Genomic DNA, 16,267 nt, shown 5'->3' on the forward strand with positions numbered 1-16,267 from the left:
TGGGTTGGGTTCTCTTTTATAGTCTGCAGGCATTAAATGAAAGAAGTCAGTGTTCCAGCAGAAGGAGACAACGTTTCAGAAAAGGCATTGTAGCAAACCAAAAAAGAAATTTTAAGCGCAGCAGTGTAACCAGCGCACATACCTGTTAGCTCGGGTGAGTTTAAAAGGCTGCTGTTGATAACAAGGGCATTTGCTAAATAGATGGTGTGTGTGCAACAATATACTGAAAGGTCAATTATATTGTGCAGCTTATCTCACCACCTGTAGTTATTTAGGTGAAAGCTCCAAAATGCTTGCCTAATATGTCTGTTTATCCAAAAGGAAGTAGAAAGGGAGAGCTAGAAAGATAGCATTGCATCACATTACATGGCAATGCAATGCACAGTTGCTGAAGTTGAACCAAAATGAGCTTGTAATCTGGCTTCTGCAACTTTGAACATGAAAAATCCAATGAGGAGAAGAAAAGCAGAGCCAAAGAGTCCATCCCAAAATCCGACAAACAAGCAAAATGAACAAAAAACATTGAATTCAATTCTTTCTGATTTTAGAAACTGCATTAAAGAAGGGGTGCACCGGTCCTGGAGATACTGCAATACCAGGTCAATGCGTGGAGTGGACAGAGCAAGCTCTTTTTCCATCTCCCTGTTCTAAAAATCCATTTAATATATGGTCCCCAGATAGGGGACGTATCAGATATTAAACTGATAAGAACAGATACTACACTTGATCTTAGCCAAAAGGCCGAGAAGCGATAACCAGAATTGGTTTCAAACTACGGAGCCACCCAAGGATCCTAAAAAGTCCATTTGTGGAGATGAGCTCCTGGACTCCCGTTAAGAAGACATGTTGTCAACCTCTAGATCCCTTACATGCCTGCACTTTTCGGCTTGCTGCTGCTGCAATCCACGCGTTTTAGATCTGCATAACTCCACCTCTTTAAACACAGCACCTTCACCCCCTGCTGTTCCCACCCGCCTCAACACCGTTGGAAGGGAGGAGAACCAATTAAGGCGGGGGGTGGGGTGGAACGAGCAGCTGTCTACCCTTAGCAGGAGGGCTCCTGATTACATACCTCTCCTGCTGCTGCTGCTGCTGCTGGCTGTCCAGCAGCAGACTGAAGGTGGCTGCTGCTGTGCACAGGTATATAAAGGCTCAGAGCCTATTATGACACGCGCAGCCAGCGTTCCATTGCCACATTCCATCTACTGCAGGCAGGATACCTGGCTGGCTGAATGTCGCTGAGAAGCTCACAGAGACCGCCATAAGCAACAGTTTAACAGAATGCCACAGACTAATCAACCAAACTTTTTGGGTTGGGTTCTCTTTTATAGTCTGCAGGCATTAAATGAAAGAAGTCAGTGTTCCAGCAGAAGGAGACAACGTTTCAGAAAAGGCATTGTAGCAAACCAAAAAAGAAATTTTAAGCGCAGCAGTGTAACCAGCGCACATACCTGTTAGCTCGGGTGAGTTTAAAAGGCTGCTGTTGATAACAAGGGCATTTGCTAAATAGATGGTGTGTGTGCAACAATATACTGAAAGGTCAATTATATTGTGCAGCTTATCTCACCACCTGTAGTTATTTAGGTGAAAGCTCCAAAATGCTTGCCTAATATGTCTGTTTATCCAAAAGGAAGTAGAAAGGGAGAGCTAGAAAGATAGCATTGCATCACATTACATGGCAATGCAATGCACAGTTGCTGAAGTTGAACCAAAATGAGCTTGTAATCTGGCTTCTGCAACTTTGAACATGAAAAATCCAATGAGGAGAAGAAAAGCAGAGCCAAAGAGTCCATCCCAAAATCCGACAAACAAGCAAAATGAACAAAAAACATTGAATTCAATTCTTTCTGATTTTAGAAACTGCATTAAAGAAGGGGTGCACCGGTCCTGGAGATACTGCAATACCAGGTCAATGCGTGGAGTGGACAGAGCAAGCTCTTTTTCCATCTCCCTGTTCTAAAAATCCATTTAATATATGGTCCCCAGATAGGGGACGTATCAGATATTAAACTGATAAGAACAGATACTACACTTGATCTTAGCCAAAAGGCCGAGAAGCGATAACCAGAATTGGTTTCAAACTACGGAGCCACCCAAGGATCCTAAAAAGTCCATTTGTGGAGATGAGCTCCTGGACTCCCGTTAAGAAGACATGTTGTCAACCTCTAGATCCCTTACATGCCTGCACTTTTCGGCTTGCTGCTGCTGCAATCCACGCGTTTTAGATCTGCATAACTCCACCTCTTTAAACACAGCACCTTCACCCCCTGCTGTTCCCACCCGCCTCAACACCGTTGGAAGGGAGGAGAACCAATTAAGGCGGGGGGTGGGGTGGAACGAGCAGCTGTCTACCCTTAGCAGGAGGGCTCCTGATTACATACCTCTCCTGCTGCTGCTGCTGCTGCTGGCTGTCCAGCAGCAGACTGAAGGTGGCTGCTGCTGTGCACAGGTATATAAAGGCTCAGAGCCTATTATGACACGCGCAGCCAGCGTTCCATTGCCACATTCCATCTACTGCAGGCAGGATACCTGGCTGGCTGAATGTCGCTGAGAAGCTCACAGAGACCGCCATAAGCAACAGTTTAACAGAATGCCACAGACTAATCAACCAAACTTTTTGGGTTGGGTTCTCTTTTATAGTCTGCAGGCATTAAATGAAAGAAGTCAGTGTTCCAGCAGAAGGAGACAACGTTTCAGAAAAGGCATTGTAGCAAACCAAAAAAGAAATTTTAAGCGCAGCAGTGTAACCAGCGCACATACCTGTTAGCTCGGGTGAGTTTAAAAGGCTGCTGTTGATAACAAGGGCATTTGCTAAATAGATGGTGTGTGTGCAACAATATACTGAAAGGTCAATTATATTGTGCAGCTTATCTCACCACCTGTAGTTATTTAGGTGAAAGCTCCAAAATGCTTGCCTAATATGTCTGTTTATCCAAAAGGAAGTAGAAAGGGAGAGCTAGAAAGATAGCATTGCATCACATTACATGGCAATGCAATGCACAGTTGCTGAAGTTGAACCAAAATGAGCTTGTAATCTGGCTTCTGCAACTTTGAACATGAAAAATCCAATGAGGAGAAGAAAAGCAGAGCCAAAGAGTCCATCCCAAAATCCGACAAACAAGCAAAATGAACAAAAAACATTGAATTCAATTCTTTCTGATTTTAGAAACTGCATTAAAGAAGGGGTGCACCGGTCCTGGAGATACTGCAATACCAGGTCAATGCGTGGAGTGGACAGAGCAAGCTCTTTTTCCATCTCCCTGTTCTAAAAATCCATTTAATATATGGTCCCCAGATAGGGGACGTATCAGATATTAAACTGATAAGAACAGATACTACACTTGATCTTAGCCAAAAGGCCGAGAAGCGATAACCAGAATTGGTTTCAAACTACGGAGCCACCCAAGGATCCTAAAAAGTCCATTTGTGGAGATGAGCTCCTGGACTCCCGTTAAGAAGACATGTTGTCAACCTCTAGATCCCTTACATGCCTGCACTTTTCGGCTTGCTGCTGCTGCAATCCACGCGTTTTAGATCTGCATAACTCCACCTCTTTAAACACAGCACCTTCACCCCCTGCTGTTCCCACCCGCCTCAACACCGTTGGAAGGGAGGAGAACCAATTAAGGCGGGGGGTGGGGTGGAACGAGCAGCTGTCTACCCTTAGCAGGAGGGCTCCTGATTACATACCTCTCCTGCTGCTGCTGCTGCTGCTGGCTGTCCAGCAGCAGACTGAAGGTGGCTGCTGCTGTGCACAGGTATATAAAGGCTCAGAGCCTATTATGACACGCGCAGCCAGCGTTCCATTGCCACATTCCATCTACTGCAGGCAGGATACCTGGCTGGCTGAATGTCGCTGAGAAGCTCACAGAGACCGCCATAAGCAACAGTTTAACAGAATGCCACAGACTAATCAACCAAACTTTTTGGGTTGGGTTCTCTTTTATAGTCTGCAGGCATTAAATGAAAGAAGTCAGTGTTCCAGCAGAAGGAGACAACGTTTCAGAAAAGGCATTGTAGCAAACCAAAAAAGAAATTTTAAGCGCAGCAGTGTAACCAGCGCACATACCTGTTAGCTCGGGTGAGTTTAAAAGGCTGCTGTTGATAACAAGGGCATTTGCTAAATAGATGGTGTGTGTGCAACAATATACTGAAAGGTCAATTATATTGTGCAGCTTATCTCACCACCTGTAGTTATTTAGGTGAAAGCTCCAAAATGCTTGCCTAATATGTCTGTTTATCCAAAAGGAAGTAGAAAGGGAGAGCTAGAAAGATAGCATTGCATCACATTACATGGCAATGCAATGCACAGTTGCTGAAGTTGAACCAAAATGAGCTTGTAATCTGGCTTCTGCAACTTTGAACATGAAAAATCCAATGAGGAGAAGAAAAGCAGAGCCAAAGAGTCCATCCCAAAATCCGACAAACAAGCAAAATGAACAAAAAACATTGAATTCAATTCTTTCTGATTTTAGAAACTGCATTAAAGAAGGGGTGCACCGGTCCTGGAGATACTGCAATACCAGGTCAATGCGTGGAGTGGACAGAGCAAGCTCTTTTTCCATCTCCCTGTTCTAAAAATCCATTTAATATATGGTCCCCAGATAGGGGACGTATCAGATATTAAACTGATAAGAACAGATACTACACTTGATCTTAGCCAAAAGGCCGAGAAGCGATAACCAGAATTGGTTTCAAACTACGGAGCCACCCAAGGATCCTAAAAAGTCCATTTGTGGAGATGAGCTCCTGGACTCCCGTTAAGAAGACATGTTGTCAACCTCTAGATCCCTTACATGCCTGCACTTTTCGGCTTGCTGCTGCTGCAATCCACGCGTTTTAGATCTGCATAACTCCACCTCTTTAAACACAGCACCTTCACCCCCTGCTGTTCCCACCCGCCTCAACACCGTTGGAAGGGAGGAGAACCAATTAAGGCGGGGGGTGGGGTGGAACGAGCAGCTGTCTACCCTTAGCAGGAGGGCTCCTGATTACATACCTCTCCTGCTGCTGCTGCTGCTGCTGGCTGTCCAGCAGCAGACTGAAGGTGGCTGCTGCTGTGCACAGGTATATAAAGGCTCAGAGCCTATTATGACACGCGCAGCCAGCGTTCCATTGCCACATTCCATCTACTGCAGGCAGGATACCTGGCTGGCTGAATGTCGCTGAGAAGCTCACAGAGACCGCCATAAGCAACAGTTTAACAGAATGCCACAGACTAATCAACCAAACTTTTTGGGTTGGGTTCTCTTTTATAGTCTGCAGGCATTAAATGAAAGAAGTCAGTGTTCCAGCAGAAGGAGACAACGTTTCAGAAAAGGCATTGTAGCAAACCAAAAAAGAAATTTTAAGCGCAGCAGTGTAACCAGCGCACATACCTGTTAGCTCGGGTGAGTTTAAAAGGCTGCTGTTGATAACAAGGGCATTTGCTAAATAGATGGTGTGTGTGCAACAATATACTGAAAGGTCAATTATATTGTGCAGCTTATCTCACCACCTGTAGTTATTTAGGTGAAAGCTCCAAAATGCTTGCCTAATATGTCTGTTTATCCAAAAGGAAGTAGAAAGGGAGAGCTAGAAAGATAGCATTGCATCACATTACATGGCAATGCAATGCACAGTTGCTGAAGTTGAACCAAAATGAGCTTGTAATCTGGCTTCTGCAACTTTGAACATGAAAAATCCAATGAGGAGAAGAAAAGCAGAGCCAAAGAGTCCATCCCAAAATCCGACAAACAAGCAAAATGAACAAAAAACATTGAATTCAATTCTTTCTGATTTTAGAAACTGCATTAAAGAAGGGGTGCACCGGTCCTGGAGATACTGCAATACCAGGTCAATGCGTGGAGTGGACAGAGCAAGCTCTTTTTCCATCTCCCTGTTCTAAAAATCCATTTAATATATGGTCCCCAGATAGGGGACGTATCAGATATTAAACTGATAAGAACAGATACTACACTTGATCTTAGCCAAAAGGCCGAGAAGCGATAACCAGAATTGGTTTCAAACTACGGAGCCACCCAAGGATCCTAAAAAGTCCATTTGTGGAGATGAGCTCCTGGACTCCCGTTAAGAAGACATGTTGTCAACCTCTAGATCCCTTACATGCCTGCACTTTTCGGCTTGCTGCTGCTGCAATCCACGCGTTTTAGATCTGCATAACTCCACCTCTTTAAACACAGCACCTTCACCCCCTGCTGTTCCCACCCGCCTCAACACCGTTGGAAGGGAGGAGAACCAATTAAGGCGGGGGGTGGGGTGGAACGAGCAGCTGTCTACCCTTAGCAGGAGGGCTCCTGATTACATACCTCTCCTGCTGCTGCTGCTGCTGCTGGCTGTCCAGCAGCAGACTGAAGGTGGCTGCTGCTGTGCACAGGTATATAAAGGCTCAGAGCCTATTATGACACGCGCAGCCAGCGTTCCATTGCCACATTCCATCTACTGCAGGCAGGATACCTGGCTGGCTGAATGTCGCTGAGAAGCTCACAGAGACCGCCATAAGCAACAGTTTAACAGAATGCCACAGACTAATCAACCAAACTTTTTGGGTTGGGTTCTCTTTTATAGTCTGCAGGCATTAAATGAAAGAAGTCAGTGTTCCAGCAGAAGGAGACAACGTTTCAGAAAAGGCATTGTAGCAAACCAAAAAAGAAATTTTAAGCGCAGCAGTGTAACCAGCGCACATACCTGTTAGCTCGGGTGAGTTTAAAAGGCTGCTGTTGATAACAAGGGCATTTGCTAAATAGATGGTGTGTGTGCAACAATATACTGAAAGGTCAATTATATTGTGCAGCTTATCTCACCACCTGTAGTTATTTAGGTGAAAGCTCCAAAATGCTTGCCTAATATGTCTGTTTATCCAAAAGGAAGTAGAAAGGGAGAGCTAGAAAGATAGCATTGCATCACATTACATGGCAATGCAATGCACAGTTGCTGAAGTTGAACCAAAATGAGCTTGTAATCTGGCTTCTGCAACTTTGAACATGAAAAATCCAATGAGGAGAAGAAAAGCAGAGCCAAAGAGTCCATCCCAAAATCCGACAAACAAGCAAAATGAACAAAAAACATTGAATTCAATTCTTTCTGATTTTAGAAACTGCATTAAAGAAGGGGTGCACCGGTCCTGGAGATACTGCAATACCAGGTCAATGCGTGGAGTGGACAGAGCAAGCTCTTTTTCCATCTCCCTGTTCTAAAAATCCATTTAATATATGGTCCCCAGATAGGGGACGTATCAGATATTAAACTGATAAGAACAGATACTACACTTGATCTTAGCCAAAAGGCCGAGAAGCGATAACCAGAATTGGTTTCAAACTACGGAGCCACCCAAGGATCCTAAAAAGTCCATTTGTGGAGATGAGCTCCTGGACTCCCGTTAAGAAGACATGTTGTCAACCTCTAGATCCCTTACATGCCTGCACTTTTCGGCTTGCTGCTGCTGCAATCCACGCGTTTTAGATCTGCATAACTCCACCTCTTTAAACACAGCACCTTCACCCCCTGCTGTTCCCACCCGCCTCAACACCGTTGGAAGGGAGGAGAACCAATTAAGGCGGGGGGTGGGGTGGAACGAGCAGCTGTCTACCCTTAGCAGGAGGGCTCCTGATTACATACCTCTCCTGCTGCTGCTGCTGCTGCTGGCTGTCCAGCAGCAGACTGAAGGTGGCTGCTGCTGTGCACAGGTATATAAAGGCTCAGAGCCTATTATGACACGCGCAGCCAGCGTTCCATTGCCACATTCCATCTACTGCAGGCAGGATACCTGGCTGGCTGAATGTCGCTGAGAAGCTCACAGAGACCGCCATAAGCAACAGTTTAACAGAATGCCACAGACTAATCAACCAAACTTTTTGGGTTGGGTTCTCTTTTATAGTCTGCAGGCATTAAATGAAAGAAGTCAGTGTTCCAGCAGAAGGAGACAACGTTTCAGAAAAGGCATTGTAGCAAACCAAAAAAGAAATTTTAAGCGCAGCAGTGTAACCAGCGCACATACCTGTTAGCTCGGGTGAGTTTAAAAGGCTGCTGTTGATAACAAGGGCATTTGCTAAATAGATGGTGTGTGTGCAACAATATACTGAAAGGTCAATTATATTGTGCAGCTTATCTCACCACCTGTAGTTATTTAGGTGAAAGCTCCAAAATGCTTGCCTAATATGTCTGTTTATCCAAAAGGAAGTAGAAAGGGAGAGCTAGAAAGATAGCATTGCATCACATTACATGGCAATGCAATGCACAGTTGCTGAAGTTGAACCAAAATGAGCTTGTAATCTGGCTTCTGCAACTTTGAACATGAAAAATCCAATGAGGAGAAGAAAAGCAGAGCCAAAGAGTCCATCCCAAAATCCGACAAACAAGCAAAATGAACAAAAAACATTGAATTCAATTCTTTCTGATTTTAGAAACTGCATTAAAGAAGGGGTGCACCGGTCCTGGAGATACTGCAATACCAGGTCAATGCGTGGAGTGGACAGAGCAAGCTCTTTTTCCATCTCCCTGTTCTAAAAATCCATTTAATATATGGTCCCCAGATAGGGGACGTATCAGATATTAAACTGATAAGAACAGATACTACACTTGATCTTAGCCAAAAGGCCGAGAAGCGATAACCAGAATTGGTTTCAAACTACGGAGCCACCCAAGGATCCTAAAAAGTCCATTTGTGGAGATGAGCTCCTGGACTCCCGTTAAGAAGACATGTTGTCAACCTCTAGATCCCTTACATGCCTGCACTTTTCGGCTTGCTGCTGCTGCAATCCACGCGTTTTAGATCTGCATAACTCCACCTCTTTAAACACAGCACCTTCACCCCCTGCTGTTCCCACCCGCCTCAACACCGTTGGAAGGGAGGAGAACCAATTAAGGCGGGGGGTGGGGTGGAACGAGCAGCTGTCTACCCTTAGCAGGAGGGCTCCTGATTACATACCTCTCCTGCTGCTGCTGCTGCTGCTGGCTGTCCAGCAGCAGACTGAAGGTGGCTGCTGCTGTGCACAGGTATATAAAGGCTCAGAGCCTATTATGACACGCGCAGCCAGCGTTCCATTGCCACATTCCATCTACTGCAGGCAGGATACCTGGCTGGCTGAATGTCGCTGAGAAGCTCACAGAGACCGCCATAAGCAACAGTTTAACAGAATGCCACAGACTAATCAACCAAACTTTTTGGGTTGGGTTCTCTTTTATAGTCTGCAGGCATTAAATGAAAGAAGTCAGTGTTCCAGCAGAAGGAGACAACGTTTCAGAAAAGGCATTGTAGCAAACCAAAAAAGAAATTTTAAGCGCAGCAGTGTAACCAGCGCACATACCTGTTAGCTCGGGTGAGTTTAAAAGGCTGCTGTTGATAACAAGGGCATTTGCTAAATAGATGGTGTGTGTGCAACAATATACTGAAAGGTCAATTATATTGTGCAGCTTATCTCACCACCTGTAGTTATTTAGGTGAAAGCTCCAAAATGCTTGCCTAATATGTCTGTTTATCCAAAAGGAAGTAGAAAGGGAGAGCTAGAAAGATAGCATTGCATCACATTACATGGCAATGCAATGCACAGTTGCTGAAGTTGAACCAAAATGAGCTTGTAATCTGGCTTCTGCAACTTTGAACATGAAAAATCCAATGAGGAGAAGAAAAGCAGAGCCAAAGAGTCCATCCCAAAATCCGACAAACAAGCAAAATGAACAAAAAACATTGAATTCAATTCTTTCTGATTTTAGAAACTGCATTAAAGAAGGGGTGCACCGGTCCTGGAGATACTGCAATACCAGGTCAATGCGTGGAGTGGACAGAGCAAGCTCTTTTTCCATCTCCCTGTTCTAAAAATCCATTTAATATATGGTCCCCAGATAGGGGACGTATCAGATATTAAACTGATAAGAACAGATACTACACTTGATCTTAGCCAAAAGGCCGAGAAGCGATAACCAGAATTGGTTTCAAACTACGGAGCCACCCAAGGATCCTAAAAAGTCCATTTGTGGAGATGAGCTCCTGGACTCCCGTTAAGAAGACATGTTGTCAACCTCTAGATCCCTTACATGCCTGCACTTTTCGGCTTGCTGCTGCTGCAATCCACGCGTTTTAGATCTGCATAACTCCACCTCTTTAAACACAGCACCTTCACCCCCTGCTGTTCCCACCCGCCTCAACACCGTTGGAAGGGAGGAGAACCAATTAAGGCGGGGGGTGGGGTGGAACGAGCAGCTGTCTACCCTTAGCAGGAGGGCTCCTGATTACATACCTCTCCTGCTGCTGCTGCTGCTGCTGGCTGTCCAGCAGCAGACTGAAGGTGGCTGCTGCTGTGCACAGGTATATAAAGGCTCAGAGCCTATTATGACACGCGCAGCCAGCGTTCCATTGCCACATTCCATCTACTGCAGGCAGGATACCTGGCTGGCTGAATGTCGCTGAGAAGCTCACAGAGACCGCCATAAGCAACAGTTTAACAGAATGCCACAGACTAATCAACCAAACTTTTTGGGTTGGGTTCTCTTTTATAGTCTGCAGGCATTAAATGAAAGAAGTCAGTGTTCCAGCAGAAGGAGACAACGTTTCAGAAAAGGCATTGTAGCAAACCAAAAAAGAAATTTTAAGCGCAGCAGTGTAACCAGCGCACATACCTGTTAGCTCGGGTGAGTTTAAAAGGCTGCTGTTGATAACAAGGGCATTTGCTAAATAGATGGTGTGTGTGCAACAATATACTGAAAGGTCAATTATATTGTGCAGCTTATCTCACCACCTGTAGTTATTTAGGTGAAAGCTCCAAAATGCTTGCCTAATATGTCTGTTTATCCAAAAGGAAGTAGAAAGGGAGAGCTAGAAAGATAGCATTGCATCACATTACATGGCAATGCAATGCACAGTTGCTGAAGTTGAACCAAAATGAGCTTGTAATCTGGCTTCTGCAACTTTGAACATGAAAAATCCAATGAGGAGAAGAAAAGCAGAGCCAAAGAGTCCATCCCAAAATCCGACAAACAAGCAAAATGAACAAAAAACATTGAATTCAATTCTTTCTGATTTTAGAAACTGCATTAAAGAAGGGGTGCACCGGTCCTGGAGATACTGCAATACCAGGTCAATGCGTGGAGTGGACAGAGCAAGCTCTTTTTCCATCTCCCTGTTCTAAAAATCCATTTAATATATGGTCCCCAGATAGGGGACGTATCAGATATTAAACTGATAAGAACAGATACTACACTTGATCTTAGCCAAAAGGCCGAGAAGCGATAACCAGAATTGGTTTCAAACTACGGAGCCACCCAAGGATCCTAAAAAGTCCATTTGTGGAGATGAGCTCCTGGACTCCCGTTAAGAAGACATGTTGTCAACCTCTAGATCCCTTACATGCCTGCACTTTTCGGCTTGCTGCTGCTGCAATCCACGCGTTTTAGATCTGCATAACTCCACCTCTTTAAACACAGCACCTTCACCCCCTGCTGTTCCCACCCGCCTCAACACCGTTGGAAGGGAGGAGAACCAATTAAGGCGGGGGGTGGGGTGGAACGAGCAGCTGTCTACCCTTAGCAGGAGGGCTCCTGATTACATACCTCTCCTGCTGCTGCTGCTGCTGCTGGCTGTCCAGCAGCAGACTGAAGGTGGCTGCTGCTGTGCACAGGTATATAAAGGCTCAGAGCCTATTATGACACGCGCAGCCAGCGTTCCATTGCCACATTCCATCTACTGCAGGCAGGATACCTGGCTGGCTGAATGTCGCTGAGAAGCTCACAGAGACCGCCATAAGCAACAGTTTAACAGAATGCCACAGACTAATCAACCAAACTTTTTGGGTTGGGTTCTCTTTTATAGTCTGCAGGCATTAAATGAAAGAAGTCAGTGTTCCAGCAGAAGGAGACAACGTTTCAGAAAAGGCATTGTAGCAAACCAAAAAAGAAATTTTAAGCGCAGCAGTGTAACCAGCGCACATACCTGTTAGCTCGGGTGAGTTTAAAAGGCTGCTGTTGATAACAAGGGCATTTGCTAAATAGATGGTGTGTGTGCAACAATATACTGAAAGGTCAATTATATTGTGCAGCTTATCTCACCACCTGTAGTTATTTAGGTGAAAGCTCCAAAATGCTTGCCTAATATGTCTGTTTATCCAAAAGGAAGTAGAAAGGGAGAGCTAGAAAGATAGCATTGCATCACATTACATGGCAATGCAATGCACAGTTGCTGAAGTTGAACCAAAATGAGCTTGTAATCTGGCTTCTGCAACTTTGAACATGAAAAATCCAATGAGGAGAAGAAAAGCAGAGCCAAAGAGTCCATCCCAAAATCCGACAAACAAGCAAAATGAACAAAAAACATTGAATTCAATTCTTTCTGATTTTAGAAACTGCATTAAAGAAGGGGTGCACCGGTCCTGGAGATACTGCAATACCAGGTCAATGCGTGGAGTGGACAGAGCAAGCTCTTTTTCCATCTCCCTGTTCTAAAAATCCATTTAATATATGGTCCCCAGATAGGGGACGTATCAGATATTAAACTGATAAGAACAGATACTACACTTGATCTTAGCCAAAAGGCCGAGAAGCGATAACCAGAATTGGTTTCAAACTACGGAGCCACCCAAGGATCCTAAAAAGTCCATTTGTGGAGATGAGCTCCTGGACTCCCGTTAAGAAGACATGTTGTCAACCTCTAGATCCCTTACATGCCTGCACTTTTCGGCTTGCTGCTGCTGCAATCCACGCGTTTTAGATCTGCATAACTCCACCTCTTTAAACACAGCACCTTCACCCCCTGCTGTTCCCACCCGCCTCAACACCGTTGGAAGGGAGGAGAACCAATTAAGGCGGGGGGTGGGGTGGAACGAGCAGCTGTCTACCCTTAGCAGGAGGGCTCCTGATTACATACCTCTCCTGCTGCTGCTGCTGCTGCTGGCTGTCCAGCAGCAGACTGAAGGTGGCTGCTGCTGTGCACAGGTATATAAAGGCTCAGAGCCTATTATGACACGCGCAGCCAGCGTTCCATTGCCACATTCCATCTACTGCAGGCAGGATACCTGGCTGGCTGAATGTCGCTGAGAAGCTCACAGAGACCGCCATAAGCAACAGTTTAACAGAATGCCACAGACTAATCAACCAAACTTTTTGGGTTGGGTTCTCTTTTATAGTCTGCAGGCATTAAATGAAAGAAGTCAGTGTTCCAGCAGAAGGAGACAACGTTTCAGAAAAGGCATTGTAGCAAACCAAAAAATAAATTTTAAGCGCAGCAGTGTAACCAGCGCACATACCTGTTAGCTCGGGTGAGTTTAAAAGGCTGCTGTTGATAACAAGGGCATTTGCTAAATAGATGGTGTGTGTGCAACAATATACTGAAAGGTCAATTATATTGTGCAGCTTATCTCACCACCTGTAGTTATTTAGGTGAAAGCTCCAAAATGCTTGCCTAATATGTCTGTTTATCCAAAAGGAAGTAGAAAGGGAGAGCTAGAAAGATAGCATTGCATCACATTACATGGCAATGCAATGCACAGTTGCTGAAGTTGAACCAAAATGAGCTTGTAATCTGGCTTCTGCAACTTTGAACATGAAAAATCCAATGAGGAGAAGAAAAGCAGAGCCAAAGAGTCCATCCCAAAATCCGACAAACAAGCAAAATGAACAAAAAACATTGAATTCAATTCTTTCTGATTTTAGAAACTGCATTAAAGAAGGGGTGCACCGGTCCTGGAGATACTGCAATACCAGGTCAATGCGTGGAGTGGACAGAGCAAGCTCTTTTTCCATCTCCCTGTTCTAAAAATCCATTTAATATATGGTCCCCAGATAGGGGACGTATCAGATATTAAACTGATAAGAACAGATACTACACTTGATCTTAGCCAAAAGGCCGAGAAGCGATAACCAGAATTGGTTTCAAACTACGGAGCCACCCAAGGATCCTAAAAAGTCCATTTGTGGAGATGAGCTCCTGGACTCCCGTTAAGAAGACATGTTGTCAACCTCTAGATCCCTTACATGCCTGCACTTTTCGGCTTGCTGCTGCTGCAATCCACGCGTTTTAGATCTGCATAACTCCACCTCTTTAAACACAGCACCTTCACCCCCTGCTGTTCCCACCCGCCTCAACACCGTTGGAAGGGAGGAGAACCAATTAAGGCGGGGGGTGGGGTGGAACGAGCAGCTGTCTACCCTTAGCAGGAGGGCTCCTGATTACATACCTCTCCTGCTGCTGCTGCTGCTGCTGGCTGTCCAGCAGCAGACTGAAGGTGGCTGCTGCTGTGCACAGGTATATAAAGGCTCAGAGCCTATTATGACACGCGCAGCCAGCGTTCCATTGCCACATTCCATCTACTGCAGGCAGGATACCTGGCTGGCTGAATGTCGCTGAGAAGCTCACAGAGACCGCCATAAGCAACAGTTTAACAGAATGCCACAGACTAATCAACCAAACTTTTTGGGTTGGGTTCTCTTTTATAGTCTGCAGGCATTAAATGAAAGAAGTCAGTGTTCCAGCAGAAGGAGACAACGTTTCAGAAAAGGCATTGTAGCAAACCAAAAAAGAAATTTTAAGCGCAGCAGTGTAACCAGCGCACATACCTGTTAGCTCGGGTGAGTTTAAAAGGCTGCTGTTGATAACAAGGGCATTTGCTAAATAGATGGTGTGTGTGCAACAATATACTGAAAGGTCAATTATATTGTGCAGCTTATCTCACCACCTGTAGTTATTTAGGTGAAAGCTCCAAAATGCTTGCCTAATATGTCTGTTTATCCAAAAGGAAGTAGAAAGGGAGAGCTAGAAAGATAGCATTGCATCACATTACATGGCAATGCAATGCACAGTTGCTGAAGTTGAACCAAAATGAGCTTGTAATCTGGCTTCTGCAACTTTGAACATGAAAAATCCAATGAGGAGAAGAAAAGCAGAGCCAAAGAGTCCATCCCAAAATCCGACAAACAAGCAAAATGAACAAAAAACATTGAATTCAATTCTTTCTGATTTTAGAAACTGCATTAAAGAAGGGGTGCACCGGTCCTGGAGATACTGCAATACCAGGTCAATGCGTGGAGTGGACAGAGCAAGCTCTTTTTCCATCTCCCTGTTCTAAAAATCCATTTAATATATGGTCCCCAGATAGGGGACGTATCAGATATTAAACTGATAAGAACAGATACTACACTTGATCTTAGCCAAAAGGCCGAGAAGCGATAACCAGAATTGGTTTCAAACTACGGAGCCACCCAAGGATCCTAAAAAGTCCATTTGTGGAGATGAGCTCCTGGACTCCCGTTAAGAAGACATGTTGTCAACCTCTAGATCCCTTACATGCCTGCACTTTTCGGCTTGCTGCTGCTGCAATCCACGCGTTTTAGATCTGCATAACTCCACCTCTTTAAACACAGCACCTTCACCCCCTGCTGTTCCCACCCGCCTCAACACCGTTGGAAGGGAGGAGAACCAATTAAGGCGGGGGGTGGGGTGGAACGAGCAGCTGTCTACCCTTAGCAGGAGGGCTCCTGATTACATACCTCTCCTGCTGCTGCTGCTGCTGCTGGCTGTCCAGCAGCAGACTGAAGGTGGCTGCTGCTGTGCACAGGTATATAAAGGCTCAGAGCCTATTATGACACGCGCAGCCAGCGTTCCATTGCCACATTCCATCTACTGCAGGCAGGATACCTGGCTGGCTGAATGTCGCTGAGAAGCTCACAGAGACCGCCATAAGCAACAGTTTAACAGAATGCCACAGACTAATCAACCAAACTTTTTGGGTTGGGTTCTCTTTTATAGTCTGCAGGCATTAAATGAAAGAAGTCAGTGTTCCAGCAGAAGGAGACAACGTTTCAGAAAAGGCATTGTAGCAAACCAAAAAAGAAATTTTAAGCGCAGCAGTGTAACCAGCGCACATACCTGTTAGCTCGGGTGAGTTTAAAAGGCTGCTGTTGATAACAAGGGCATTTGCTAAATAGATGGTGTGTGTGCAACAATATACTGAAAGGTCAATTATATTGTGCAGCTTATCTCACCACCTGTAGTTATTTAGGTGAAAGCTCCAAAATGCTTGCCTAATATGTCTGTTTATCCAAAAGGAAGTAGAAAGGGAGAGCTAGAAAGATAGCATTGCATCACATTACATGGCAATGCAATGCACAGTTGCTGAAGTTGAACCAAAATGAGCTTGTAATCTGGCTTCTGCAACTTTGAACATGAAAAATCCAATGAGGAGAAGAAAAGCAGAGCCAAAGAGTCCATCCCAAAATCCGACAAACAAGCAAAATGAACAAAAAACATTGAATTCAATTCTTTCTGATTTTAGAAACTGCATTA

General features: G+C 44.9%; 12 non-coding genes across 12 annotated transcripts; all 12 read right to left on the bottom strand.

Moving 5' to 3' along the window:
• Positions 1 to 562: 562 nt before the first annotated feature.
• On the bottom strand, positions 563 to 753 carry LOC141250776 (U2 spliceosomal RNA). Its single transcript, XR_012312863.1, has one exon. It is a non-coding gene; the product is annotated as a U2 spliceosomal RNA (small nuclear RNA).
• Positions 754 to 1,871: 1,118 nt separating this feature from the next.
• LOC141250777 (U2 spliceosomal RNA) lies at positions 1,872 to 2,062 on the bottom strand. Its single transcript, XR_012312864.1, has one exon. It is a non-coding gene; the product is annotated as a U2 spliceosomal RNA (small nuclear RNA).
• A 1,118-nt stretch (positions 2,063 to 3,180) lies between these two features.
• On the bottom strand, positions 3,181 to 3,371 carry LOC141250778 (U2 spliceosomal RNA). Its single transcript, XR_012312865.1, has one exon. It is a non-coding gene; the product is annotated as a U2 spliceosomal RNA (small nuclear RNA).
• A 1,118-nt stretch (positions 3,372 to 4,489) lies between these two features.
• LOC141250779 (U2 spliceosomal RNA) lies at positions 4,490 to 4,680 on the bottom strand. Its single transcript, XR_012312866.1, has one exon. It is a non-coding gene; the product is annotated as a U2 spliceosomal RNA (small nuclear RNA).
• Positions 4,681 to 5,798: 1,118 nt separating this feature from the next.
• On the bottom strand, positions 5,799 to 5,989 carry LOC141250781 (U2 spliceosomal RNA). The gene has a single exon (XR_012312867.1). It is a non-coding gene; the product is annotated as a U2 spliceosomal RNA (small nuclear RNA).
• Positions 5,990 to 7,107: 1,118 nt separating this feature from the next.
• On the bottom strand, positions 7,108 to 7,298 carry LOC141250782 (U2 spliceosomal RNA). Its single transcript, XR_012312868.1, has one exon. It is a non-coding gene; the product is annotated as a U2 spliceosomal RNA (small nuclear RNA).
• Positions 7,299 to 8,416: 1,118 nt separating this feature from the next.
• On the bottom strand, positions 8,417 to 8,607 carry LOC141250784 (U2 spliceosomal RNA). Its single transcript, XR_012312870.1, has one exon. It is a non-coding gene; the product is annotated as a U2 spliceosomal RNA (small nuclear RNA).
• A 1,118-nt stretch (positions 8,608 to 9,725) lies between these two features.
• LOC141250785 (U2 spliceosomal RNA) lies at positions 9,726 to 9,916 on the bottom strand. Its single transcript, XR_012312871.1, has one exon. It is a non-coding gene; the product is annotated as a U2 spliceosomal RNA (small nuclear RNA).
• Positions 9,917 to 11,034: 1,118 nt separating this feature from the next.
• On the bottom strand, positions 11,035 to 11,225 carry LOC141250786 (U2 spliceosomal RNA). Its single transcript, XR_012312872.1, has one exon. It is a non-coding gene; the product is annotated as a U2 spliceosomal RNA (small nuclear RNA).
• Positions 11,226 to 12,343: 1,118 nt separating this feature from the next.
• Positions 12,344 to 12,534, bottom strand: LOC141250787 (U2 spliceosomal RNA). The gene has a single exon (XR_012312873.1). It is a non-coding gene; the product is annotated as a U2 spliceosomal RNA (small nuclear RNA).
• A 1,118-nt stretch (positions 12,535 to 13,652) lies between these two features.
• LOC141250788 (U2 spliceosomal RNA) lies at positions 13,653 to 13,843 on the bottom strand. The gene has a single exon (XR_012312874.1). It is a non-coding gene; the product is annotated as a U2 spliceosomal RNA (small nuclear RNA).
• A 1,118-nt stretch (positions 13,844 to 14,961) lies between these two features.
• Positions 14,962 to 15,152, bottom strand: LOC141250789 (U2 spliceosomal RNA). Its single transcript, XR_012312875.1, has one exon. It is a non-coding gene; the product is annotated as a U2 spliceosomal RNA (small nuclear RNA).
• Positions 15,153 to 16,267: the final 1,115 nt, after the last annotated feature.

This window comes from Phyllobates terribilis, unplaced genomic scaffold, assembly GCF_046119375.1.
Source record: "Phyllobates terribilis strain yellow unplaced genomic scaffold, ASM4611937v1 Scaffold_6120__1_contigs__length_46772, whole genome shotgun sequence".
NCBI classification, from domain to species: Eukaryota; Metazoa; Chordata; class Amphibia; order Anura; family Dendrobatidae; genus Phyllobates; species Phyllobates terribilis.